The following is a 27,440-nucleotide window of genomic DNA, read 5'->3' on the forward strand; positions in this document are numbered from 1 at the left end:
TTTGATCTAAAAACCGTGTAAATAACAAATCCTGATATGCTAAGTAATAACTTTAAATATTATTTTTATGTATTGGTGATGTTGAATTTTATTATGTTTTCATAAAGCGTTCGTCTTAGCTATAAAAACTAATGATTATATCATCTCTATGAAATAATGCCCCCAAAACATATTTTTTTTAATAAAAGAGGTTTGTCCCAATGGAAGTGATGATGAGTATTTCAAATAACAATTAAAAACAGACGGAATACATGAATCATATGTTTACTTTTTATTTCCTATAAATATGATTAACTAAACATGTACTAGATAGTTCAATACATAATTATTCTCCGTCTAGCGTAAAGTTCTCCTGAAACACTTTAAGACCTCGTGTTTAAATAGTGTCATGCCTTTTTCGGAGCACCCTGGATGTATTAAATCTCTATCATAGTGTCTAGGATACTGTAGTCTCTTTCCCACTTGCACAAAATCATGACCAAAGTACTTTTTCAATTTATTGTTGAGTGACCTTCTGATTTTATTGAACATCTTGCTGTTTAGACCCGTCCACTGTTTAAAGTTTCCTCTTTCAATAATGCTCGCCACGAACACGCGTTCCACACCTGAATTATAAAGGTCCTCTGCTATATTGATCAGGTTGATATATATAGAATGGATATCACAAGCTGCCGTGATGTCGTTCCCTCCTAAGTTGATAAATACATATCTGTAAAATAAAAATAATCAACATTAATATTATCATTAAACAAATTGTACAATTGAACTTTGTACCCTGTTTTTTTTATACAAACTATAATTATAAAGCTGTTTATCTCCATCTATCAATTTCGAAGTGTAATATGACTTTGTAATATGATTAAATTAATCAGGATTTCAGTAATGCATGACATAATATGTTGACATAATATGTTGGAGATGTTTTTTTTTTTTTTAAACAATGAAGTTTATTAACTTTTTAAATATTATTTTATTGTGTTTACTTGCCTCGGTCGGTACTCTAACATTTCTCTGAACTTGCTTGTGAATTTTCTCTGTGTCGACATTCCTGAAACACCAAAAAATCTGTGAGGTCGGTCAAAATCTAATTTGCCATATGTAGAAGCCTGAAGTCTAGTAATAAAACTATCACCGAAAATTGCGTATTTGGACATTCTGAATTGTAAATGTACAATGTTTTATAACGCTGCAATGTTTCATATATACATGATAAAAATTGACACTTTTCACTCAGTGTCAATTTGGCCGCTTGTTGTTTGTTACGAATATGTCATTGTTATTTGGCTATTAGTATTTCACAGGTTATAAATAGAGCAAACAGTGTTAAAGGGACTCCACTGAGCTGTTTTTCACATGAAGGGACTGGAAATAATTTTTTTGAGATTGTCACACCATTTGATGTAGATCAATTACTACATGTTATAATTGTGTGCAAAATTTCAGATCAATCGCTCGCCCCGTTTTGCCAGAAAAATAATTATTATAATAGTGGAAACGACACAAAAATGAAAAGCGTTTAAACGCTTTTCACTCCAATCGGACTGAGAAAAGCACAAACATTCGATTTTCATTGTATTTCTTGTATATTTCTTAATTATATTTCATTTATATTTCTGTTTAAATTGCTCATCTTTACCTATGTGAAAAATTAAAAAAATCTATTTTTAGGCTTATAAACCTAAGTGGAGTTCCTTTAAACTCTATAACTTTAAAGAAATATGCATAAGATCAGACCAAAACACTGAAATAATTTATGATTTTTCTTAACAAATATAAAGTGAAATAATTTGTACTATAATGAATGCTTCATATCGATCATGTTAAAAAAGAACGAACTAAGATAATAACTTTTCATAATTCAAGTATTGATTTACATGTTACATGCAATAAATGACCGATAATGCAGTATTTATTACCATATTTCTTTTGCGTGACTAACGCAGTTTTGGCTGTTTTTCTTTCTTCATATATTGACTTTAATTTGATAATTTACGGGTAATGAGAGCGTCAAATGCAATTTGTTATGCAATTACTTTCTGTGTACACTGGACAAGGTTTTTTACTTAAGAGAAAAATAGTGGCGTGATGCTTTAACAACAAAGACTTTAGTAAGCATATCTGTAAGTTGAAATTTAATTTTCAGACTTGCAAAACCTGGAGCCATTACCGCTGTCAGGACATTGACCGCACTGACAGAGATCAGTGGCGGCACAACATTAAACTTCAATACATTTGTGTCAGATGCCGCACCGACGACGACGGAAGTTTTGATTACTTGATGGCTATGGAGCGCCTTCGCAAGGTTTGATTGTCTTAGTCGATTACTAATGTTACGATTGTTTGTAATTTCATTACATTACTAGTTTATCAAATACTACAGAAGCTATGGAGTTCTATTAATGATGCATCTTATTGAAAATAATTTAAAGTATATAACCTGGTAATTAAAATTTTGGGATAACTATTTTTATTTATGTACGTTGAAGTGTTTACAGCTGTACAAACCGAAAATGTTTTTCGGACCTTAAATGTCAATGGTTAAAGGAAAATATCCCGCTGTTATAAATTAAACTAAAATCTAGGGTGTTACTGTATGTCAAATTGGTAATCCAATTGTTACTTGTTTTAGGCCTCATTGGGCGGTATTCAGAAACTAAACAAGGCTGCAGAACGCGAGAAATTGTTCACCAAAAATGTGCCGTGTGATACCTCCTTGCATTCTGAATTCCAACAACATGAACAAGACCAAATAAGCAACACGCTGCTGGCACACTGTCACACCTCAGATAAGACAGCACTTTACAGTACACCGGACGGTGACTGTTTCTTCAACTCTGTGTCAACACTTCTATGTGGTAATGAATCGCGTAGTACTGAATTAAGATATAGGTGTTGTATTGAAATGGTGTTGAATAAATTACAAATCAATGCTCAATCACAGTTCAGGAGACTCACCGTATTAGCTCCGACTTTTGATAAGGACTCAATTAATTGTGCGCGTCCAGGATCGTATTCGTCTATGCACATGTTCATGGCCACATCAAGATTTCTCAATCTGCCAATTCATGTAATTTACCCTGCAGTGAACGGAACCACTAACTATAACTTCAAAACAATGAACACTTTAATTAGACCACCATTCGCAGATCCAGAACAGGGCACCATTTACCTGATGTGGACAAGCCTTAGTCTGCCAAGGGAGCAACCCACCTCCAGTAACCCTTGGAAAGCCAACCACATAGTTCCACTGGTTGCTAATGTAACTAGGGGATCGATACAGAAAATGCCGTATCTGTTAAACTGGAATTCATCCAAAAGGGACAACAGTCAGAATCCTATTACAACCAAAAATATGTTTCAGAACCTGCCACACGAAATCATCAACGTTGAGGAAAATCAAAGTACGGAAAGTACAATCCAGATGAAGTCAACAAAGAGAGTCAACAAGAAATCGAAAGTCGGTATTCACCCAGTACGGGATGAGGCGCATGGCGCACCGACCACGGACTACAACAACATGAATGAAGTTGACGACCAACACTCAGTCGGTAATCACCCTGTGCGGGATGAGGCGCCTGGCGCGCTGACTGAGTCTAATTCATCCGACGACTGTTTAAATTCTTCAATGGATTCTATTGTTAGTGATAGTGTGAATGAAATTGACTTTAAGCCTGGTCCGTTAGGGTCAAAATTTATGGAAATCGGGGATATCACTAAATTAATGGGTGGACCGTACACAGTGCTCAATGAAATTCCGACGGGACGAAAAGATGGAAACTATTATGTGATAGACAATAAAATGAACTATGAACGTAGATCCAACGGGAAAAGATCCGAATTCTGGGATGACTGTGGTTCCTGGACTAATGGTACCTCACCAACTTTTACCTTTATTCAACGCGGAGGTAAACTTGTCTCAATTCACAACAGATCGGGTATTTATTGTTATGAAAAACAGAAGCAGAAAAAGAAATTTTTCGAACCTTTGGAGCCCCAACCGTCCGCAGACGAACTTCTTGTTATAAAACGCTTATATAATACACTGGTTGCAAGTGATCAGGGACCTGAACAATTTAAAAGGAAATGTACTTGGATTGAGAAAATACCCTCGTCAATGAATGAAGTATCATTAGACATTGCTATAGTTGAATATGTAGGAACATTTCCTGAAAGGAAACCCCACGGCAAATCTGTTGGCTACAAGAAACCCTACATTCGTACGAAACCTAGCGTAAAACGGGACTTAAAAAATCAACTTAAAACGCAATCTGTGAAAAATGTGAAGAATGCTATGAATAAGAGCACAGGAGACGATTTTTCCAAACAACGAAACGCGAAACAACTAAGGAATTTCAAATACCAGCAAAATAAACTGTCCGATAATGCACCTTCGAACGCGGCCGATCAAATGATATATGTGGAAGAAATGCTAAATACTCATGACCTGGTGCAAGCTATTCATCTTATATCGGGACTTTATCATCCAGCTATAACTCTCCTCAACCAACAACAAATAAGGGACATAAAACGCTTTTGTGGGACAGGAAGAACGGTTTTGGGAGTTGACAAGACTTACAATTTGGGAGATTTTTATGTTACGCCGACCGTGTATAAGGATTTATCTGTGATTCGAGAAAGTAATGGACATCACCCAATAACATTCGGACCAACTTTCATTCATACAAGTTCATCGGCTGACACATATTCGTACTTTTTTCATGACATTGGTGTTCACTTAAGTAGGAACGAAAAAAAGAACCTTGTTATTGGATCCGACGAAGAAAAATCCTTTAAAGTTGCAATTAAAGATGGTCTACCACACTCTACACATACTCTATGTACGCGTCATCTCCGGCAAAATACAGACAATTATCTCAAGGATCAAGTTGGGTATCCAAAATCCGACAGACTTCAAATAACCGAGGCAATTTACGGACAAGACGGCCTCACGTATACAGTAGATGTCGACACATACAATTACAGACTTGACCGCTTAAAAGAAAAAATCCAATCAATGGATAGGGAGGTTGGTGATAAAAAATTTCTACCGTATTTTAATGATGCCACTGGTACAGAAATTGTTATATTTTGATAAAATCCATTTAGCCCTTTTGCCATATAAAGGGGGAGAAGATAGATATTGAGATTTATTTGGTTAAAACACATTTTAACTTGAATATTTCTCGGTATCTTTCGTTGTTGGAATAATATCAATGGATAATATCAATATAAGGGGAAAGTCCGAGATATTTTTTCAGAAGAAGAGGCCCAGCCTAAGGAAATGCTAAAGGCTGGGGGTGTAAAAGATGCCACATCCAAATGGGCATCTGCTCCAGTTTTCATTTGGAAACATGACGGGTCTGTGCGTTACTGCATAGACTATAGGAAGTTGAATAGTAGACATAGATTTAGATCTAATGAATTTAAACAATTAAAACAATTAAAAAAATTAAAAAATTAATTTTGACCTATTTATGAACAAAACTAAAAAATGAATACCTTTAAAATTTTTAATAAAATTATTGAACTGTCACATCCGAAAAATCATGATTAAATCCTCTCATTTAATTAAATTCCTTGTACAGCCGATATACAATGGCCGCCATACAGTGCGCAAAATCTGATTGGCTAATTCAAATGCAAGCGTTTAAATGAGTCCAGAAGTTTCTAACGGAATATTTTTTCAACGAAATAATTTCCCATGCACCGTCCGTGTGTTCGAATATATTTTTCCGTTCAAAAAATTGGAATCAATCTGTAAAACGCCTTACTTAACCAGTATGGCCGATGAGCAAAATAGACTGATATTTATATTTTATTTTTAATTAATAAGTACATTGTTTGAAAGTTTTTGTTAATGATAGACCATGCAATTGAAAGAACAGTATATAAGCTTTTGAATAAAGCTTGAAAGGCAAGTCAACAGACATTTTTTTAATTTTTCAAAATGCTACGCGTTTATGAGCAATAACTATTAGACGTCAGGCTTGACCAACATAAAACTCTAACAAGCCTGTAACGTCTAATCTATTGGACTATTCCTAGCTTGGCTATGATCCAGAGGTGGAAGGTAAGTCAATTGTTTGTATTGTCAATCCCTTTTTAATCAATCGCGACAGTTCTATAATATTTCATCATAAAAATTGTTTCAGATAAACTCTCATTTTTAGCTCGACTTTTTTTTTTGAAAAAAAAAAGTAGAGGTATTGTTATAGTCGGGTCGGCGTTGCCGTCCGCAAACTTGTACCTGGATTATAACTTTTTAATTTCATGGTGTATTGTCTTCATACTTGGCCACAACAACCCTTGGGACAAGACCTTTCAGTAAACAAACTAACCTTGACCTTCATCCATAAATGACCTTGACCTTCAAGGTTAAAAGTCCAAATTTTGCTTGTTCATGCTGTTATTGGCTGTAACTTTGTTATTTTTGAATGGATTGTCTTCAAACTTCACCACATGACTCCACCACGTGATACCACCACGTGACTCCACCACGTGTCTCCACCACGTGACACTACCACGTGACACCACCACGTGACTCCACAACATGACTCCACCGTGTGACTTCCACGTGGCACCACCACATGACTCAACCATGTGACTCCACCAGGTGACACCACCACGTGACTCCACCACTGGACTCCACCACCACGTGACACCACCACGTGACTCCACCACGTGACACCACCATGTGACTTCGAATTGGGTGTCTCTATTTATATATATATAAATTAGTAAATTTATGTATATAGAATATATAGACAAAACTAATGTGACAAAACAGAATGATTAATTTTATAAAAAAGGAAACATTAATTATGATTAATATTTTGTTCAAACATTTCTTTGTTTGCTTTTAGAGAAAGTAAAAAGTCGAGCGTAGCCCCCGCCCGGCGTTGGCTCTTGTTAATATATAATTCACTAGACAGGGTCTTATTCATTATTTTATGTCAAACAGAAAAAAGAAAAAATCGTTTTGTAAATTTATTCAGAGTAAACAACAGTTTCTGGCGGATAAAGCTATTGAATTACTCCACTTGAATCCAAGTCAGCTCAGTTCAATCCGTATATCCGCAATTTTTTTTTTCATTCACAAGGTGTGTGGGAATTATAAACAAAACAAGATTTTTAATCAAACCAGTGAACGCCACAACATAACAGGTATATAATTTGCCTAATTCATATTAATTAGAATCAGTGTCACTGTCAGGTAGCTGATCCTGATACGTTTGTATGGCCTAATCATTGGCGAACACGGATCAACGGCTGCAGATCTAGTTCCTAGTTCTGTTTATATGTCGCTTTTATTTGACATTGCGAAAGTACTATAAAACCTGTTCGCTGAAGTATCTTTAGCCTAAATCCAGAGGCGGAGCTGGTGTTATGGCTGACATTTGGGATAGGCTTTCAGAAATCTGTTGAAATTAAAAGTTACATTGCTGTTGAAATGAGTTAATGACTGTATCAGCAGTTTCCGGCAACAACAGGGTTCGTACATTCTTAAAAAGTGCTTAAATTTGAGTCCCTTTCTTAAAAAGTGCTTAAAAATGAAAAAAAGTGCTTAAAAGTCCTTGAATTTGATTACTCTCTTGAAAAGTGCTTAAAAAGTGCTTAAATATGCTGAAAATGTGCTTGAAAATTTGAAACACAGAATAACATAGTTTCGATAAAAATTAACAAAGTAAAAAGAAAATGATCCAATTTAGTATCAAAATCAATAAAATGTTTACTCAAGGTAACAGTAAGTGGGCAAATTGCAGTTGTTTTGAACTAATCTGTATTTGATGATCCTTTCTTGTTCTTCTATAAATTCCTTAAAATTGTGGTCAGAAAATGTTTATTCAACAAAAAATGGCAAACAAACTACCCATCTTCGCTTGAAAATTGTGTCGGTATATGTGCAACAAATGTGCTTGAAAAATGGGAAAACATGCTTAAATAGTGCTTAAAAAGTCCTTGAATTTTGGCATTGGAGATCTGTATGAACCCTGAACAAGTCGCACTTTTTAACAAATAAAATAAAGATTGGTCTATGGAGGTGTATAAAACTTTGACGGGACAAAGTTAGGTACCTGTCCAGCTTTGCCATGTGTTTTAACAGTTTAATATTGCACTTTCATTTTACTTTTTAATTTGAATTTAGGCCTGAAATGTAATGCCTTTTTTCACCTTTATTAAAAAATTCATAGCAGTTTTCCGGACCTTTTTTATTTTGAAAATAATTCAGTACCATAAAGCAATATTAAGATGAATTTATCAGACCCAACCTTTTCTGTGTCGTCTGCAAAAATATTTTCTGAAGTATTGATTTACCTAAAGTGGGGTCTTAGTTATTGCACATGGATATTCAAACTAGAATTCCCCAGGTGTTGCTTATTTTTGAATGTCGCAAGTTCTCTTATGCAACTTTTAATAACAGGCAAAAATTCAAAACATGTAAATCATTGTACTTTTTTAAATGTTGTTTAGCATAGAAAACAAATTTTTCTCTGATTGATAAAGTAATGTGGATGCCTTACTGGTAAAAATTGACTGAACTGGACGAAAATGATAAACAGCCGGAAAACTGCTAGCTAGGGGACGGAAACTGCTAGGAAACCAGTATGCAAATAAACCCTGTGGAGGCTTTCCATTATTGTCGCCTGCACGAACACAATCTGACATGGTCATGGATGCAGACTTTGCAGTTGAACTTCGAACTTGGAGATCTGAGTGAGTGTTACTGATTTTATTTGATATGTCAGAAATGTTCTTTGATTGATCATTGTTAATTTTGCTGTAGTTTTTAATTGAGTTGATATTCTTGTGCCCAGATATCTGTACTATTTGGTTTGCTGGAACTCCCTTGTCTTGGAGTTATTGTATTGGTCTCTTCCTTGAACTGTAATTTAACAAAACAAATTTAGAAAATCACACTTTGAAAACTTACATATCCTACCGTGACCCAAATTTGGCGTTCTCCAAAATTCGGCAATGTTTGTTTTTCATCATTCACCTGAGAATTCAGAGGTGAATGTCAATCATATTTATGTCCCACAGAGTATTATTACAACTTGAGTGATTTCCTGCACTAAAGATGGAGATACGACTGATATGACATGGAGAAAAATGTGTGTTTTACCTGATGCAATTTCAAGTTTATCTATACCTTCCTTTATTTGATTGATATTGTTGCTTAAAATAATTTGACAGTCTCCAACTGTTATTGTCCCCCGCCTTTTCGAAGAAAAAAGGGGGACATAGTGTAAGACTCTGTCCGTCCGTCACACTTTCATGTCCGGTCCATAACTTTGTCATTTATCAAAGGAATCTGAAATAACTTGGCACAAATGTTTGTTATAATAAGACGATGTGTCATGCCCAACAATCAGACCCCTAACTCCAAGGTCAAGGTAGCACTTGCTCATTCAAGGTCAACTTTGTCTATTTGATGATATATGTCATGTCCGGTCCAAAACTTTCTTATCTTTGAAGGGATTTTGTAAATACTTGCCACAATTGTTCACAATTATGAAACGATGTATCATGCGCAACAACCGGTCACCTACCTGCAAGATCAGGGTCTCATTTGGATTAACATAGTCTATTACAGGGTATATTTTGTAACCGGTCCATAACTTTACTATTTATCAAAGGAATCTGAAATAACTTGACACAAATGTTTGTTATAATAAGACGATGTGTCATGTGCAACAACCACACCCCTACCTCCAGGGTCAAGGTAGCACTTGCTCATTAATTGTTCACAATAATGAGATGATGTGTCATGCTTAACAGTCAGTCATCTACCTCCAAGGTCAAGGTCACACTTGGAGGTCAAAGATTAACATAGTCTATTACAGGGTATATTTTATGTCCGGTCCTTATCTTTTTTATAGATGAAAGGATTTTGTGAATACTTGCCAGAAATAGTCACTATAATAAGACAATGTGTCATGCGTAACACCTGCATCCCTACCTCAAGGTCACACTTAGAGGTCAAAAGTTAACAGTCTGTTTCAGGGTATATTTTCAGGGCTCTCCTTGGTAAAATTTGGGGCCGAATATCGGTCCCATTCCCCCACCCAAAAAGTGTGTTTTTTTCCCCTAGAACCAAAAAAAAAATCCCCCTTGAAATTAATATTTAACTGGCATAGAAAACGCCGCTCGGTGAATATATATTCTGCAAACGGCAACCAGAAATTAGTACGTATTCCGCGGACGGCAATCGGAAATTAGTACGTATATATAAATATGACGTTCTGGACAGTTTTTAGCATTCCAAAATGTCGCATAATTTCAAGTCTTACTGAAAAAAAAAATTCCCCCTTGAATGAAAAATATTTGAAAATCATGCAAAATTCCCCCCCTGCATGGACCCTGGCCCCTGTCTCAAAATGCTAACGAGAGCCCTGATTTTGTACTTCTTCAGGATTTTGAAATAACTAGGCATAAATAGTCACAATAATAAGACAGTATGTCAGGTACAACACCTGCACCCCTACCTCCAAGGTCAAGGTCACACTTAGAGGTCAAAGGTTAACAAAGTCTGTTATATGGTTTATTTTGTGTCCCATCTTTAACTTCTTCATAGATCAAGGGATTTTGAAAATACTTGGCACAAATAGTCACAATGATAAGATGATATGTCATGCGTAACACATCTGTCCCTACCTCCAAGGTGAAAGTCACACATAAAGGTCAAAGATTTACTTAGTCTGTTATAGGGTATATTTTGTGTCCAGTCCATAACCTGGGATTTTAAAAATTCTTTGCACAAATAATCCAATAATAAGATAAGATGATATGTCAGGCGCAAAAGATGGGTCTGTAACCTCCAAGGTCACACTTAGAGGTCAAAGATTGACATAGTGTGTTATAGGGTACATTTTGTGTCCGATCTATAACTTCTACATATAAGTGATTTTAAAAATACTTGGCACAAATAGTAATATTAAGAAGACGATATGTCATGCACTGATGCACAACACCTGCACCCCTACCTCCAAGGTCAAGGTCTCATTATGATTAAGAGGTCAATGGTTAACATAGAATTTTAAATTCTGTGTTTCATTTTACCAGTATTTCTTTAATAAATTTATTGTTGCATTTGCAGATCTAGCATCGATTATAATTTTGGTCTGAAAGTCCTGAAATCCATAACTAAATCTTTTGAAATAGCACAATTTTATACTTCATGTGAAACTTCCCCGAGGCGGGGGACGTTGGTTACTCTGTTAAAAGTTCTTGCTAACTACTTTTACTGCTGATCTAGGTCAACATACTACGTAACAATCCCGCCATAATTAAAAATTTACTGCAACCAATCAGAATCGCAGAATTTAGATGATGTTTTCAGATCGTAGTAAGATTTTACATCAGCCATATTTGTTTATATTTGGCAACTTCTGAACGATTACATTGTTAGAAATCAATTTGAAGTAACTTTTAAATAGTTTTATTATAGATTACTCTAGTTTATTGGAAATACCATTAACATTTGTTCTTATATCACCATATTTAGGTTACACCGGGATACCACATGGCGGCTAGGGCTGTACCGGTACACCGATATATTGCGGTGCAGGATAAATAAATATTGGACCGCGATTCACATTTAGTTGTACCGGTTTTATTTAGTAATAACTGTGTTCCATAATTTTCTCTATAAATAAAAGAAAGTCTTCCATAATTTTCTTGATAAATAAATGTTATGAAAATGTCCTGTTCACAAAAGAAAATAACAATAAAGAAGGAAGAGTGTTAAAAAAAGGGTGTGAGGGTAAAAAAATTACACCGTGGGCGGGTAGGGTAAAAAAATTACACAGTGCGCAGGTAGACAAATGCTTGAAAAATCGGTGATATACTATTGCAGACGGAAATAATTACAATATGATAAAAAAAAATCAATTACAAGGAAAAGAGAGACCCATGAACAGGGCATTTTTTCCTTCTATAACAGGGGCCGATAACAGGCCCCTTCACAATTCAAAATTGCACTTTTTTTTCACAAAGCGCAAGAAAAAATTCACCATTTCAAAAGAGATTTCATGAAATTTTGGGACTTTGTCTTCAAATTTCATTGTTTACCTTCTGGTAAAACTTGATTTTCCCTATTGCAAACATGTAAATAGTTTTAATCAAGTTATATGGTATTTGTGCATGTTTACCAGATTAAAGTACCAGCTCAAAGTAGATTTTACAGAAATTATTATCAAGCTTTATCATTTCCGGTTTCAAAATTTCATTAAATGGCAAATTTTATTATGTCTTTTTTTCACAATTTTATGACACATCAGGCTTTTTTCACAAAATGAACAGGCCCAGGCACCTTCACAATTTTGGCAAAAAATGCCCTGATGAAATTATTGAATTCTAGATGCTAACAAAGTAGACATGTTAATTTTTCTAAAAAAAAAACATTAATTGCCACAGTCACTCAAGCCCTGTGAATAGACCTAGTCTGAAACTATGTTAAGAAAATCATAAGGATATAGTTTAGATTGTTAGTTACTGAATGAAAAGTGTTTAAAGTTTTATTTTGCTGTTAAGTTACTCATAGTTGATGCTTCAATAGTTGAAACAGTTTAATTTTTTGTTAAAGGAAAGTATCCACTAATTCTGTTTTGCGAGAGATATAAATATATATATAATATTTGTTGAAATTATAAACAAGTCTCTTTTTCTGAATTATTTCCCAGTACCTAAGATAAAAAACAATACGTTCGCAATATATTGCAATACGGATGTTGCGTATTGCAATATATTGTAATACGCTTTTTACTGTATAGTTACAGCCTTAATGGCGGCATGAATAAGTTCTAGTTCAGTGAACCCTAATGAGCTTTTATATATTTTTTTACTGTTTTTTTTTTACTTTTTCAATATAAATATCATGTCTAGGAAACCACTAAATTGTAAATTTACAAGCTCGCAATGTTACAGAAGGTTTTAATAAAAAAATGTTGACAACGATTTTTGAAAAAAAAATCAAAATTATAATGTGTGTATTTCTGTGGTACTAATAATAATGACTCCTATAACACTTTTTGATGCACTTGATTTTAGAGAAATTTGAATGAAAATGAAAATGGATTGGTGTTTTAAAATTAGCGCACTTTTACATTCATGTAAATTCAAGTGTCTCTGCAGTTTTTTGTTTTCGAAAATAATGACGTACTGCGGAATTAGATTTAACAGCAAACACTATAATTTATATCAAATTTATTTAAATTTATTGAAACTTTGCAAAAGTGTGTCAAGATGTCTACTAGTTAAGGAAATGATCATCTCCCCTTCGCCCATACCAGTTTAGGTTTTGTTAAGAAAAATTGAAGAGCATTGACGATTTCGTCTATTTATATGAGTTAAATGACAATTTAAATTACAACATAATTTCAAATGAAAAATTTCAACTTTAAAGTATAGCTATGGAGAGTGGTTGTGAAATTGGGGCCCGGTCTCATTCAATTTTTTTTTGCAAAATTTTTGGAGGATTCAGTGTTTATACCTATCCAAATTGTGCAATATTTTATGTTTCAAAGTCAGGAGCAGCTCACCTTTAATTGACAAATCAGCAGAGCTACAGATAACATTTTGTATATATTGACCCTTTGTTTTGTGATCTATTGGGTTTTTTCTATTTTCTTAGTTATTTCTGTATTTTTATCCCTATCTTCTCTAACCAATTTGGGTAATATAGTACAAATTCATGTATTTTACCCAAATTTCTGACCTTCATTGTAGATTTTGTATGGTAATAAAAAAGCTACTTACTACTATGCTTTATGGTTTATTGGCTGAGGAGATTTCCAATCTGCCTGATATAATTTAAAGGTTAAAACAGTTTTAAACAGTATGATCTGCCTGAATTACTTACCTCTTTAAGCACCAGTTCGAATGTAGTTTGCATAAATAAGAATTTATTAACTTTTTCTTTCCCTAACTTATTATTTCTTTTGCATTTTTTTGACATTTTAATTGGTTAATAACGCAAATACACATGTTAACTGCAGTCCTGCAAATCAGTACATTCTTTTTATTTATAGCAAAAAAATAATTTAATGAAAAATTGAATTTTAAAAATTTAAAACAGAAAATTTCACTAAAAATTCACTGTAACGGAACTATGTTTATATGGTAATTATTAATTTAATGTGTCAGATTGGGAAATGAAATCATTTCAGTTTTACAGTAACACCACCAAAAACACAAATATTACATAAATTACATTTCGGTATTGTGGTTGAGGATATTTTATTTATATAATTAGGAATTTTCTACCTATATGGGGTAATTCTTGAATTTGTTTTGTTTGCATCTGATTTCATATCATTCATGATGTTAAATAGTTTGTTGATCCCCATCGGAGCTTTTCTATATACCAGCCCTTCTGAGTGCCTCCGCCCGGTGTCATCCAAACACATGCTCTCAGGTCTTTTATTAGAGGTGAACAGGGTCTTTTCTTGTGTCTTCATCATTGCCAAATGCCTTTGGTTTTACAGTTCTTTAACATCAAATTTGTTAAATGAATAAATCTTTAAAACATAAAAAAATTACATAGATTCTAAGGTATGAAAATTGTTGAAAAAGATATAAGAGCAAAAAAATAATTTATTTTGTGGTCTTAGTTTATTAGATTTTACAAAATAAGTATTACTGTCAAACCTATGATAGTAATGACCTACAAATTATACTAATGTGATAATTGAAAACCTGGTTTCATGGCAAATTGCCATGGTTGCTTGTTTTGACATTTTAATTGGTTAATAACGCAAATACACATGTTATCTGCAGTCCTGCAAATCAGTACATTCTTTTTATTTATAGCAAAAAAATAATTTAATGAAAAATTGAATTTTAAAAATTTAAAACAGAAAATTTCACTAAAAATTCACTGTAACAGAACTATGTTTATATGGTAATTATTAATTTAATGTGTCAGATTGGGAAATGAAATCATTTCAGTTTTACAGTAACACCACCAAAAACACAAATATTACATAAATTACATTTCGGTATTGTGGTTGAGGATATTTTATTTATATAATTAGGAATTTTCTACCTATATGGGTTATTCTTGAATTTGTTATGTTTGCATCTGATTTCATATCATTCATGATGTTAAATAGTTTGTTGATCCCCATCAGAGCTTTTCTATACCAGCCCTTGTGAGTGCCTCCTCCTGTTGTCATCCAAACACATGCTCTCAGGTCTTTTATTAGAGGTGAACAGGGTCTTTTCTTGTGTCTTCATCATTGCCAAATGCCTTTGGTTTTACAGTTTCTTTAACATAAAATTTGTTAAATGAATAAATCTTTAAAACATAAAAAAGATTACATAGATTCTAAGGTATGAAAATTGTTGAAAAAGATATAAGAGCAAAAAATAATTTATTTTGTGGTCTTAGTTTATTAGATTTTACAAAATAAGTATTTCTGTCAAACCTATGATAGTAATGACCTACAAATTAAGGCAGCTGGCAATACTATAAGTCAAGGTCACTTACTAATACATAATTGTAGGCAATATATAGAGCTACAAAGGTTCTATTTGAATAAAGGCCACTTGTGCGTAAAGGTCACATTCTCTTGGATGGCCATTGCTAACAAATTTAACTGTATCATGAAATCGAGTACAATTTCTGCAAATTGAGTACAATTTCTGCAAATTGTCAATTTATAAATATAAAGTACATATTCATATTGTTTCGTTAATATCAATAAAAATGATTACTGACTTAAAAACTTAAAATTGTGAAGTAAAATAAGTGTTTTTTACTTTAAATTTTAACAACAGGCAGTGGTAGTACATCCGAATGGTCTAATGAAAGGACATTTGTCATCGGCAAAAGATCTGGGTTTGAGTCCCAGTTTGGATACAACTATCCTTGCTGTCTTTTTGTTGAAAGTAAAGTTAAAAATACCTTAAAAATAATGTCGAATAAGAAATATGATATTTTTTTAATCATTTAGAAGAAAAATTGTATTATAGTTTTATACCTCTATCTCGAGGGTTACAACCTATCTTGTTTTTGTTTGTCTCTCTTTGTCACAGTCGTACATTAAAAATTCTTCCCCTTTCACCTCATTGGTACATAATTGTACTCTCCCCAGCAGAGGTCATGGCATTCTTTGCCTGTTTAATTGCCAAAATAACTTCTAAAAATAAGCCACATGGAATGTATACCACATTGAACAAATACATTGTAAATTCCTTCGAAAATTGTTATGTGTAAAACAATCGACAAATCTATACGGCTTGTATGGTGACCTTGGGCGTGTCCCATGAAAACAGCAGGGCAATTGATAATTATCAAATATTGGATACAAGTTTTAAAATCAAACAACCCATTAATTATAAATATATATTGCCTGCTGCACAGTAAATGGGCCACTTGTGTTGGCATCTAAGTCAAAAAATAAAGTTAAACATACAAGGTGATATTTGCTTTTTTTAAGTTCCTCAGGGTGTCTATAACAATATTTTTGGTTTCGGAAAGAAAGGTTAACTTTGGATGCTTTTTTCAAAATATTACATCTTTTGCTGACTGTGAGGGTAGGGGACGGACATTACAAACATGAATTCAAAGTCTGAATATTTTACAGTTTATAATAAAAATGGTATTATTTCTCCTAATTTTATTAAAATATTCTGTATTCTGATAAATGTTACAGGGCTCGACATTAATGGTTGTCCGACTGCCCGGACAACCAAAAGTTTGGTCAGGGCAAGTGAATTTTAAAAGAACTTGTCCGACAGGGCAAGTGAAAAAAATCATAAGTAAACATATTAAATTCCAATATTATGACCAATAATCCTTGCAAATTACAATTTCAATCTTAATAAGACTTAATTAGAACGAATCACATTTGTGGAGACGATAAATAACGAACCTCACAGCTGAGGGGCAATCAAAGTACATGTACACAGACTATGCGGTTGTCTGATGAATATGTCAAAACTTGATTAGCATTATTAATTATGTCAACACCTCTTCTTATTAAAGGTGTTCAAACCCTGTTGAAGTTCAAATCACAACCTTGAACTTATAGTTTAATTTAGCCATCTAAACATTTGCCGATTTCTGGCTGTTTATTTTTGCCGTTAAAATCTAAAATTTATCTTATATCCTCAAAGAAAAAACGTTTCTCCTGTAGATAATTGTGAAAATAATAACAATTCATCTACAAATGTGTTACAGAGTCATATCCACAAGGAAAAAAGATGTAAATTAAGGTATTAGGACCCTAATGGGCACTATCAGGAACTAAAAAATTGACATCATAAGTCAGATGTATACCTTTAAGTACACCTGCATGCAAAATTTAAACAAAGTTTACCGTACGGAAATCAAGTTATGGCCGCTTTTCTGAACTCAAGCTAGGATGTTATGAGGGCCCTTTTTTAGAAAGTAGGAACCTTTAAATAATCTGCAATAACATTCTAATGAAAAATGTTTTCCCATTAATTTTTTGGTAAGAAACAAATAGTACCATTCAGCTAACAATCCAAATAAGCAAAATTATGGTTTCTACTTAAAATTTATGAAATCTGTATAAAAATGTTACCCTACCCCACCCATTTTTACCACGTGTCTGACCATTTTTCTACTTAGGGAGCCTAATTTAAAAAAATCTTAAAATTTACCCAAATGAGTGCCTGTTTTCAAAGTTTCCCTAAATTTTTAAAAAAGTATATTGGTTGATCTTGTAAAATATGAAATACTTTTACCGTCTAGTTTTGATTGTTTTACACTTTGAAAATATCAGGTACCATATTTATTACTAGATTTAGCATAATTTAGCCAATAAATACCTATATAAATTAAAAAATCAAAATTAAACACGTTTTTCTTTCCAAATGGGACATGAGAGATACATAAATTATGTTAAAAGATAAAAAGAAAGAAAAAAAAAGTTGACCCTTCTGGGGATTGAACCCATGGCCCTCATTTTCAATGTAGTTAACAGTAGTTCTAGCCTATTTGAATACTCTTCAAAGCTGAGGTAATGCATTAGGTTACTAATACCTTAAGAAAGTAAAAAGAATACAAAATCGGTAAATGAAATTGTCACATATTTTCGCGACTTAAGACGTGGTAAACAAAAAACCTACAAAGTTTCTGTCCACAACTTTATAAAAATTCTTTTATGAAGAAAGTACTTTATCTAAGTGATTTTTATATATCAAATGCACAAAACTTTTTTTTTGTCACAATAACCATTTTTATGCCACCGCATCGGTGGCATATAGCGATTCACCTGTGTGTATGTGTGTGTGTGTGCGTGTGTGTTTGTGTGTGTGTTATATAGATTATATAGTGAACTTAAAAAATCTTCTTGTGAAAAACCACTTGTCCAATTTCAACCAAACTTGGCAGGATTGTTCCTTGGGTGAACGGCTTCCAAAGTTGTTCAAAGAATTTCATTCCATGCAGAAATCTGGTTGCCATGGCAACCAAAAGGAATTATAAGGATAAATTTAAAAAATCTTCTTGTAAAGACCCAAAAGGGCTAGAGCATTGATATTTTGCATAAGGCATTGTCTGGTAGACCTCTAACAAGATTGTTCAAATTATAGCCCTGGGGTCAAAATTGGCCCCGCCCCGGGGGTCATTGATTTTCACTATGTACATATAGTAAACACTTAAAATACCTTCTTGTAAAAACCCAAAAGGCCTAGAGCTTAGATATTTTGCATAAGGCATTGTCTGGTAGACCTCTAACAAGATCGTTCAAATTATAGCCCTGGGGTCAAAATCGGCCCCGCCACGGGGTCATTGATTTTTACTATATGTACATATAGTAAAAACTTAAAACACCTTCTTGTAAAGACCCAAAAGACCTAGAGCTTAGATATTTTGCATAAGACATTGTCTGGTAGACCTCTACCCAGATTGTTAAAATCATAGCCCTGGGGTCAAAATCGGCCAGCCCCAGGGGTCATTGGTTTTCCCTCAAACAGAACTCAACAGGTCTCAATCTCTGGCAAATTATCAAGTGCCAAAGAAATATCATCTGGAGTCCCTGAGGGATCCATTCTTGGCCCCGCTCTATTCATTCTATGTATAAATGATTTACCTTTAAACCTCCCAAATACATCTACTGACATGTTTGCAGACGATACAACTATCACCTCATTTGGATCATCTATTGACTCAGTCTACAGATCACTACAAAATAGCATTGACATCATCTACGACTGGTGTGCCAGAAACTCTATGCTACCAAATCCTCAAAAAACAAAAGCGATGATAATCTCCCGATCAAATATTATTTACAACACAATTAAATCAAGCAATGACTACATTTTGAAAATGCAGAAAAATGACATTGAATTTACTAACTCTGAAAAATTACTAGGAATTCACGTGGATTATAGATTATCATGGAACTGTCAAATTGAACATCTGATTAAAAAATGCAATTCATTACTGTATCTTCTACTTCGTATTAAACAATACCTAAACAAACAGATGAGAATAGTTTTTTATAATGCATACATATTGCCACACCTAGATTACTGCTGCACTATTTGGGGAAATTGTAATGATGAATTACTGAACAGCTTATACAAATTTCAAAAGAGAGCCGCCCGTATTATACTTGATGCAGACATTGATACACCCTCAGATATATTGTTTCATGAATTGAATTGGTTAAAAATACATGACCGCATACATTATAAAAAGTCAATTCTTGTTTACAAATCCCTTAACAATCTATTGCCACATTATATTTCTGATTTATTTTCGCATACAAATCACACAACTCTTAGATCACACACTCAACAAACACTACATATACCCAAACCTAGACTAGAGTTTTGCAGAAAAGCTCTTGCATACTCTGGGCCTAAAATCTGGAACAAATTACCATTACATATCAGGCAATCAAACAGTCTTGCAGAATTCAAAAAAACATACTTAACATGGTGGTTCTCTGGTGGAAACCTCTGCTTAAATGCAATGTAAATATTTGTTTGAATATTTGTTTGAATATGTTTGTTTTATATATATGTTAATTTTCACTTTTGATAACATTTGTATACCAGTATATTATCAACACATGTTTTTTGTTGTTTAAGGTTGATCTCACATATTTCAATGTTGAATGACTTGTATAATAATGAAATCAACTTATGTAGTTATTTATTCTCTTATTGATGTATTTTATTTTATAAATTGTTTTGTACATTGTTGAGGCTCACAGGGAAGACTGGGCTTGCCCAACTGTGTTGCCTCATTAAATAAAGTCGTTACTTACTTACTTACTTACTTACTTACTTACTTACCTTATATGTCAGGGGTCATTGGTTTTCCTTATATGTATATATAGTAAAAACTTTAAAAAAAATTCTTCTAGCAATCGACAAATGCTAGAGGTTAGATATTTTGCATGAAACATTGTGTTGTAAAACTCTAGCAAGATTGTTCAAATTATAGCCCTGGGGTCAAAATTGCCCCCGCCCTGGGGGTCATTGATTTCAATATATACATATAGTAAAAAATGAAAAAAATCTTATTGTCTGAAGGTACAAGGCTTAGAGCTCTAATATTTTTTAAGTGATATCATCTAAAGGTACTCTACTAAAGTTGTTCAAATTTTGCCTCTTGTGTCAAAATTAGCCCCGCCCCTGGGAGCCATAGGTTTATCTTGTATATAGTTAAAACTTAAAAAATCATCTTCTCTAAATTTACAAAGGATAGAGTTAAGATATTTTGCATGAAACATTGTGTAGTGAACCTCTAGCAAGTTTGTTCAAATTATAGCCCTGGGGTCAAAATTGGTTCCGCCCCGGGGGTCATTGATTTTCATTATGTACATATGGTGAATAAAAATTTTTTTTTGTCTGAAGGTTCAAGGCATAGAGCTATGATGTTTGATTTATAATATCATCTATAGGTCCTCTACCAAAGTTGTTGAAATGTCAAAAATTGGCCCTGCCCGGGAGCAGTGATTCTCGTTATGTACATGTAGTAAAAACAGAAATTAAAACAAATGTTTTCTGAATGGGATAAAGCTATAGCTTAGATATTTGACTTGAAATGTTGTTTGGTGGCCTGCATCAAGATTGTTAGTAAACCCTTGGGTCAAAATTATGCCTTGCCCAAGGGGACAGTGACCTACTTTCTTGTCCTTTGATGTACAGCAATGACATTTTGACCATGTGCACAGTTTTAGTTGTAAAATATATATGCATGTATATATATCTAAGAGTAACGTCCCTTTTCACTGTTTTGACGTCGTTACCAAGCGACGTTATTAACGTCATTATCTTGAAGATCCCTTTAACGGGTGAAACCGGTTGATATTTCTCTTCAATTATTTATTACAGTTTTGTTAATAAACAATTGCAATGTAAACTGGAAAAGGCATCTCTTCATTCTTTTTTTCCCGCTACATATATATATATACACACACATATATATATATATATATATATATGTAAATTGCGTAATTTTTTGTCTATTTTTAGAAATTGCGTCATTTTTTCTATTTTTATATGCCCGAAAGGGCATATTATGTTATACCCCCTGGCGTCCGTCTGTCTGTCCGTCCGTCCGTCCGTTAGCAATTTGGTTTCCGGAGCATAACTTAAGTTCCATTTGGCCCACAATGTTCAAACTTCATAGGATGATTGTCCATATTAGGTAGAAGACCCCTATTGATTTTGGGGTCAAAAGGTCAAAGGTCAAGGTCACTATGACCTTAAAACTGAAAACAGCTTCCGGAGCATAACTTAAATTCCAATTGATCCACAATGTTCAAACTTCATAGGATGATTGTCCATATAAGGTAGAAGACCCCTATTGATTTTGGGGTCACTAGGTCAAAGGTCAAGGTCGCTATGACCTTAAAAGTGAAAACAGTTTCGGGAACATAACTTAAGTTTCATTCGACCCACAATGTTCAAACTTCATAGGATGATTGTCCATATTGGGTAGAAGACCCCTATTGATTTTGGGGTCACAAGGTCAAAGGTCAAGGTCACTATTACCTTGATACTGAAAACAGTTTCTAGAGCATAACTTAAGTTCCAATTGACCCACAATGTTCAAACTTCATAGGATGATTGTCCATATTTGCTAGAAGACCCCTATTGATTTTGAGGTCACAAGGTCAAAGGTCAAGGTCACTATTACCTTGATACTGGAAACAGTTTCCCGGAGCATAACTTAAGTTCCATTTGACCCACAGTGTTCAAACTTCATAGGATGATTGTCCATATTGGGTAGAAGACCCCTATTGATTTTTTTGGTCAAAAGGTCAAGGATCAAGGTCACTATATCCTTAAAACTGAAAACAGTTTCTGGAGCATAACTTAAGTTCCATTTGGCCCACAATATTCAAACTTCATAGGATGATTGTCCATATTAGGCAAAAGACCCCTATTTATTTTGGGGTCACTAGGTCAAAGGTCAAGGTCACATTTACCTTAAAACCAAAAACAATTTCCGGAGCATAATGTAAGTTCCATTTGGCCCACAATTTTCAAACTTCATAGGATGATTGTCCATATGGGTAGAAGACCCCTATTGATTTTGGGGTCACAAGGTCAAGGGTCAAAGTCACTTTTACCTGAATACTGAAAACAGTTTCTAGAGCATAAATAAAGTTCCAATTGGCCCACAATATTCAAACTTCTTAGGATGATTGTCCATATAAGGTAGAAGACCCCTTTTGATTTTGGGGTCACAAGGTCAAAGGTATAGGTCATTATTAATAACTTTATTTTATAGGATGAACAGCGAATTCCCATGTCTTACAAATGATTCAGCCTTACTAAAAAAAAAACACTTTCGGGCATATAATGCTCCGCCTAGCGGTGCTCTTGTTAGAAATTGCGTCTTTGTTTTTCTTTTTTTAGAAATTGCGTCATTTTTTCTATTTTTAGAAATTGCGTCATTGTTGCTTTTTTTAGAAATTGCGTCATTGTTGCTATTTTTAGAAATTGCGTCATTTTTTTTTTATTTTAGAAATTGCGCGTTCATTGTTGCTATTTTTAGAAATTGCATCATTGTTGCTATTTTTAGAAATTGTGTCATTGTTGCTATTTTTAGAAATTGCGTCATTTTTTCTTTTTTTAGAAATTGTGTTAATTTTTCATTTTTTAGAAATTGCAGCATTGTTGCTATTTTTAGAAATTGCGTCACTTTTTTATTTTTAGAAATTATGTCATTTTTTTGTATTTTTAGAAATTGCATCATTTTTTCTATTTTCAGAAATTGCGTCATGTTGCTATTCTAAGAAATTGCTTACTGTTGCTATTTTTAGAAATATGCTTAATGTTTCTATTCATATATATACAAAATATATAAAGAAAACAAATGTGACAAGACAGACCAACTAAATTTATAACAAGAGCTGTCTGTAGGACAGCATGCTCGACTATTCTAAGTGCTTGATAGTATAAAAGAGCCTTGATAATGTTAAATTTTTTAAGTTCACAAAAGGGCTAATTTTTTTTTATAAATTCATGTTATAGGCCTTAGAGAGAGTCTAATTATACAGAATTGGCTTGACTATTCGGAAGGTAATGTCACAAGGGTTTTTTATTGAGTATAATAATACTAATTACCTATGAATACATAAATTTGACAGAAAAGGTACAAAGGCTTGTTATTAAGATGTTTTATCAAGTAAATCACTACTTTATTAATATGAATGCATAAAATTGTCCAAAAAAGGCACAAACCCTTCAGTAGTTATTGAGATAACAGCTTACAAGCAAAACTTTACCATGAATTTCTAAGTTGAAAAAGGAAAAAAAATCAGCCTAAATGCAAGATAGAATTATGGATCTTTGTCAGTGACCTACAATTATGACCCTAAATGCATATGTGAAGTTTTAAATAAATATCTTTAATAGTTATTGAGATATGTAAAACTTGCATGTAAACATTAACCAAGAGACTAAGTAGAAAAGGGGATATGAATCAGCCTTAATGCAAGATAGAGTTATGGAACTTGGAAGTTTCAAGTAAATATCTTTGAAGACCGTTAACCTTTAACCAAAATTTCTAAGTTTCAAAGGGGTAAATAATTCTGCAAATATTGCAGACAGAGTTATGCAATTTTGCAAACTGATGTACATTGTTACTATAAATAAGTATTTTAAATTTCAATTGATTATCTCAAGCAATAATTAAGATATTTGACTTTACAAAAAACTTTAACCAAAATTTTTAAGTTAAAAAGGGGCATAATTCTGTCAATATTGTAGGCAGAGTTATCCAACTTGTCAATCTGATGTACCTTGTTACTATAAATAAGTATTGTAAGTTTCAATTGAATATCTCAAGTAATTATTGAGATATTTGACTTTACAAAAAACTTTAACCAACGCAGACGCCGACGCGGACGCCGACGCCGGGGCGACTACAATAGCTCTCATATTCTTCGAATAGTCGAGCTAAAAAGGAAACGTTAATATATGTTCAAACCTTTCTATGTTTGCGTTTAGAAAAAGTAAAAAGTCAAGCGTTGTCCCCGCCCGGCGGTGGCTCTTGTTATAGTATTATAGTAATTTGAACTTGTAACGTGAGACTTTTCAATGAAAACAGCCATTTTTCACAAAATGCTCATGAAGTAATGGGTTAATGAAAAAAATAAAAAAATCTACAAAACAAAAATTTTTCTTCAAATTTATATGACAGACCATGTTTAAACATGAAAAAACGCGATGTAGGGTTATTTCAAGTATTTTCATCATTTTCTGTTAACCCATTACTTCATATGCACGCCTTTTAACGCCTTTTTCCCCCCCCCCCCTTTTTGTTGTCTCAAATGATGAAAAATGCCTTATTTAGGCCCCAAACACTTGTTTTTGTTTGAGAATTGTTGTTAGTAAAAGTGACCTCTTTTTCGGCGCGGCCCCCCAACCAAAAGATACACCAGGGGGTTGCCAGAAGGGGGATGTGCCCCCTTCTGTTTGGGGGGGGGTTGAAGGGGGAGGAGTCCCCCTCATCGCAAAGAAAATTTTGGACTAGTGAGAGGCTGTAAATGACCCCAGATTGATCATAAGGTAACATGTAACCAACGTTGAAAAGCATTTGACTCTATCTCAATCCATTGAGAAGTCAATTTTGATGGAAAAAATCAACGCAAAATAGTGATTTTTGGCAATTTTGAGATGTCCCCTCGTTGCCATGGTAACAGAAAATTTAAGCCTGATCATGTTGTTGCAAGGGCAATGGTCCAGTCAACATTTTTGCCAAGTTTGATTAGTGTTGAAGCAGTTTTTATAGTATTATAGCAATTTGAACTTGTAACGGGAGACTTTTCAATGAAAACAGCCATTTTTCACAAAATGCTCATGAAGTAATGGGTTAATGAAAAAAATCAAAAAATCTACAAAACAACAATTTTTTTTCAAATTTATATGACAGGCCATGTTTAAACATGAAAAAACGCGATGTAGGGTTATTTCAAGTATTTTCATCATTTTCTGTTAAAAATAACCCGACAGACCTTGACTTTCACTCATAAATGAACTTGACTTTGAAGGTCAAATTATTGAAATTTTCATTTTTTTGGCTATTATTGGCTGTAACTTTGTTATTTTTGAATGGATTGTCTTGAAACTTGAACATAATAATCTTCAAGGATAACTGTTAAAAATAACCTGACAGACCTTGACCTTCACTCATTAATGACATTGTCTTTGAAGGTCAAATTATTGAAATTTTCATTGTTTTGTCTGTAACTGACTGTAACTTTGCTATTATTGAAGGGATCAACTTCATATTATAACAGAACTTTCTTAAGGACCAGACCTTGTTGTTTATCAAACCCAAATTTGCTTGGGCTCTTTAATGACCTTGACCTTGAAGGTTAAATTACTGAATTTTCTCAGATTTGTGCATTAAATGACCATAATTATTTATTTATTGGTGTGTGTGTGTGTATTGATATTTATATATAAACATATCTATCATCATCATCATCATCATCATAATCATCATCAACAACAACAACAACAGCAACAACACATGCTTCTATTTATAGAATTGCGTGTTACTATTTATAGAATTGTGTGTTACTATTTATAGAATTGCGTGTTACTATATAGAATTGTGTGTTACAACAACAACAACAACAACAAAGTTCTATTTGTAGAATTGTGTGTTTCTATTTTCTATTTATAGAATTGCGTGTTTCTATTTTTAGAATTGCGTGTTTCTATTTATAGAATAGCGTGTTTTATGCCACCGCAGCATCTGCGATGCGGTGGCATATAGCGATTCATCTGTGTGTATGTGTGTGTGTGTGTGTGTTTGTGTGTGTGTTATATAGATTATATAGTGAACTTAAAAAATCTTCTTGTGAAAAACCACTTGTCCAATTTCAACCAAACTTGGCAGGGTTGTTCCTTGGGTGAAGGGCTTCCAAAGTTGTTCAAAGAATTTCATTCCATGCAGAAATCTGGTTGCCATGGCAACCAAAAGGAATTATAAGAATAAATTTAAAAAATCTTCTTGTAAAGACCCAAAAGGCCTAGAGCTTAGATATTTTGCATAAGGCATTGTCTGGTAGACCTCTAACAAGATTGTTCAAATTATAGCCCTGGGGTCAAAATTGGCCCCGCCCCGGGGGTCATTGATTTTCACTATATACATATAGTAAAAACTTAAAATAACTTCTTGTAAAAACCCAAAAGGCCTAGAGCTTAGATATTTTGCATAAGGCATCATCTGGTAGACCCTTACCAAGATTGTTCAAATTATAGCCCTTGGGTCAAAATCGGCCCCGCCCCGGGGTCATTGATTTTCGCTATATGTACATATAGTAAAAACTTAAAAGACCCAAAAGGCCTAGAGCTTAGATATTTTGCATAAGGCATTGTCTGGTAGACCTCTACCCAGATTGTTCAAATTATAGCCCTGGGGTCAAAATTGGCCCCACCCCAGGAGTCATTGGTTTTCCTTATAATTATGTATATAGTAAAAATTAAAAAAAAATTCTTCTAGCAATTGACAAATGCTAGAGGTTAGATATTTTGCATGAAACATTGTGTTGTAAACCTCTAGCAAGATTGTTCAAATCATAGCCCTGGGGTCAAAATTGTCCCCGCCCTGGGGGTCATTGATTTCAATATATACATATAGTAAAAAATTAAAAAATCTTATTGTCTGAAGGTACAAGGCTTAGAGCTTTAATATTTGTTAAATAATATCATCTAAAGGTACTCTACCAAAGTTGTTCAAATTTTGCCTCTTGTGTCAAAATTAGCCCCGCCCCTGGGAGCCATAGGTTTATCTTATATGTATATAGTTAAAACTTAAAAAATCATCTTCTCTAAATTTACAAAGGAAAGAGTTAAGATATTTTGCATGAAACCTCTAGCAAGATTGTTCAAATTATAGCCCTGGGGTCAAAATTGGTTCCGCCCCGGGGGTCATTGATTTTCATTATGTACATAGATACTTACTTGTCCTTTGATATACAGCAATG

At 33.6% G+C, this 27,440-nt stretch overlaps 1 long non-coding RNA gene across 2 annotated transcripts in view; it reads right to left on the bottom strand.

Moving 5' to 3' along the window:
* LOC132758553 (uncharacterized) overlaps positions 1 to 7,635 on the bottom strand; it is a 35,477-nt gene extending 27,842 nt beyond the window's left edge. For both annotated transcript variants that reach the window (XR_009629591.1, XR_009629589.1), the window contains exon 1: positions 6,339 to 7,635. This is a non-coding gene — a long non-coding RNA (uncharacterized LOC132758553). The remainder of the gene's footprint in view (positions 1 to 6,338) is intronic.
* Between the last annotated feature and the right edge of the window lie 19,805 nt (positions 7,636 to 27,440).

The sequence above is a fragment of the Ruditapes philippinarum genome, unplaced genomic scaffold (genome assembly GCF_026571515.1).
Source record: "Ruditapes philippinarum isolate M1 unplaced genomic scaffold, ASM2657151v2 ctg5392_1_1_1_1, whole genome shotgun sequence".
Taxonomy (NCBI): Eukaryota; Metazoa; Mollusca; class Bivalvia; order Venerida; family Veneridae; genus Ruditapes; species Ruditapes philippinarum.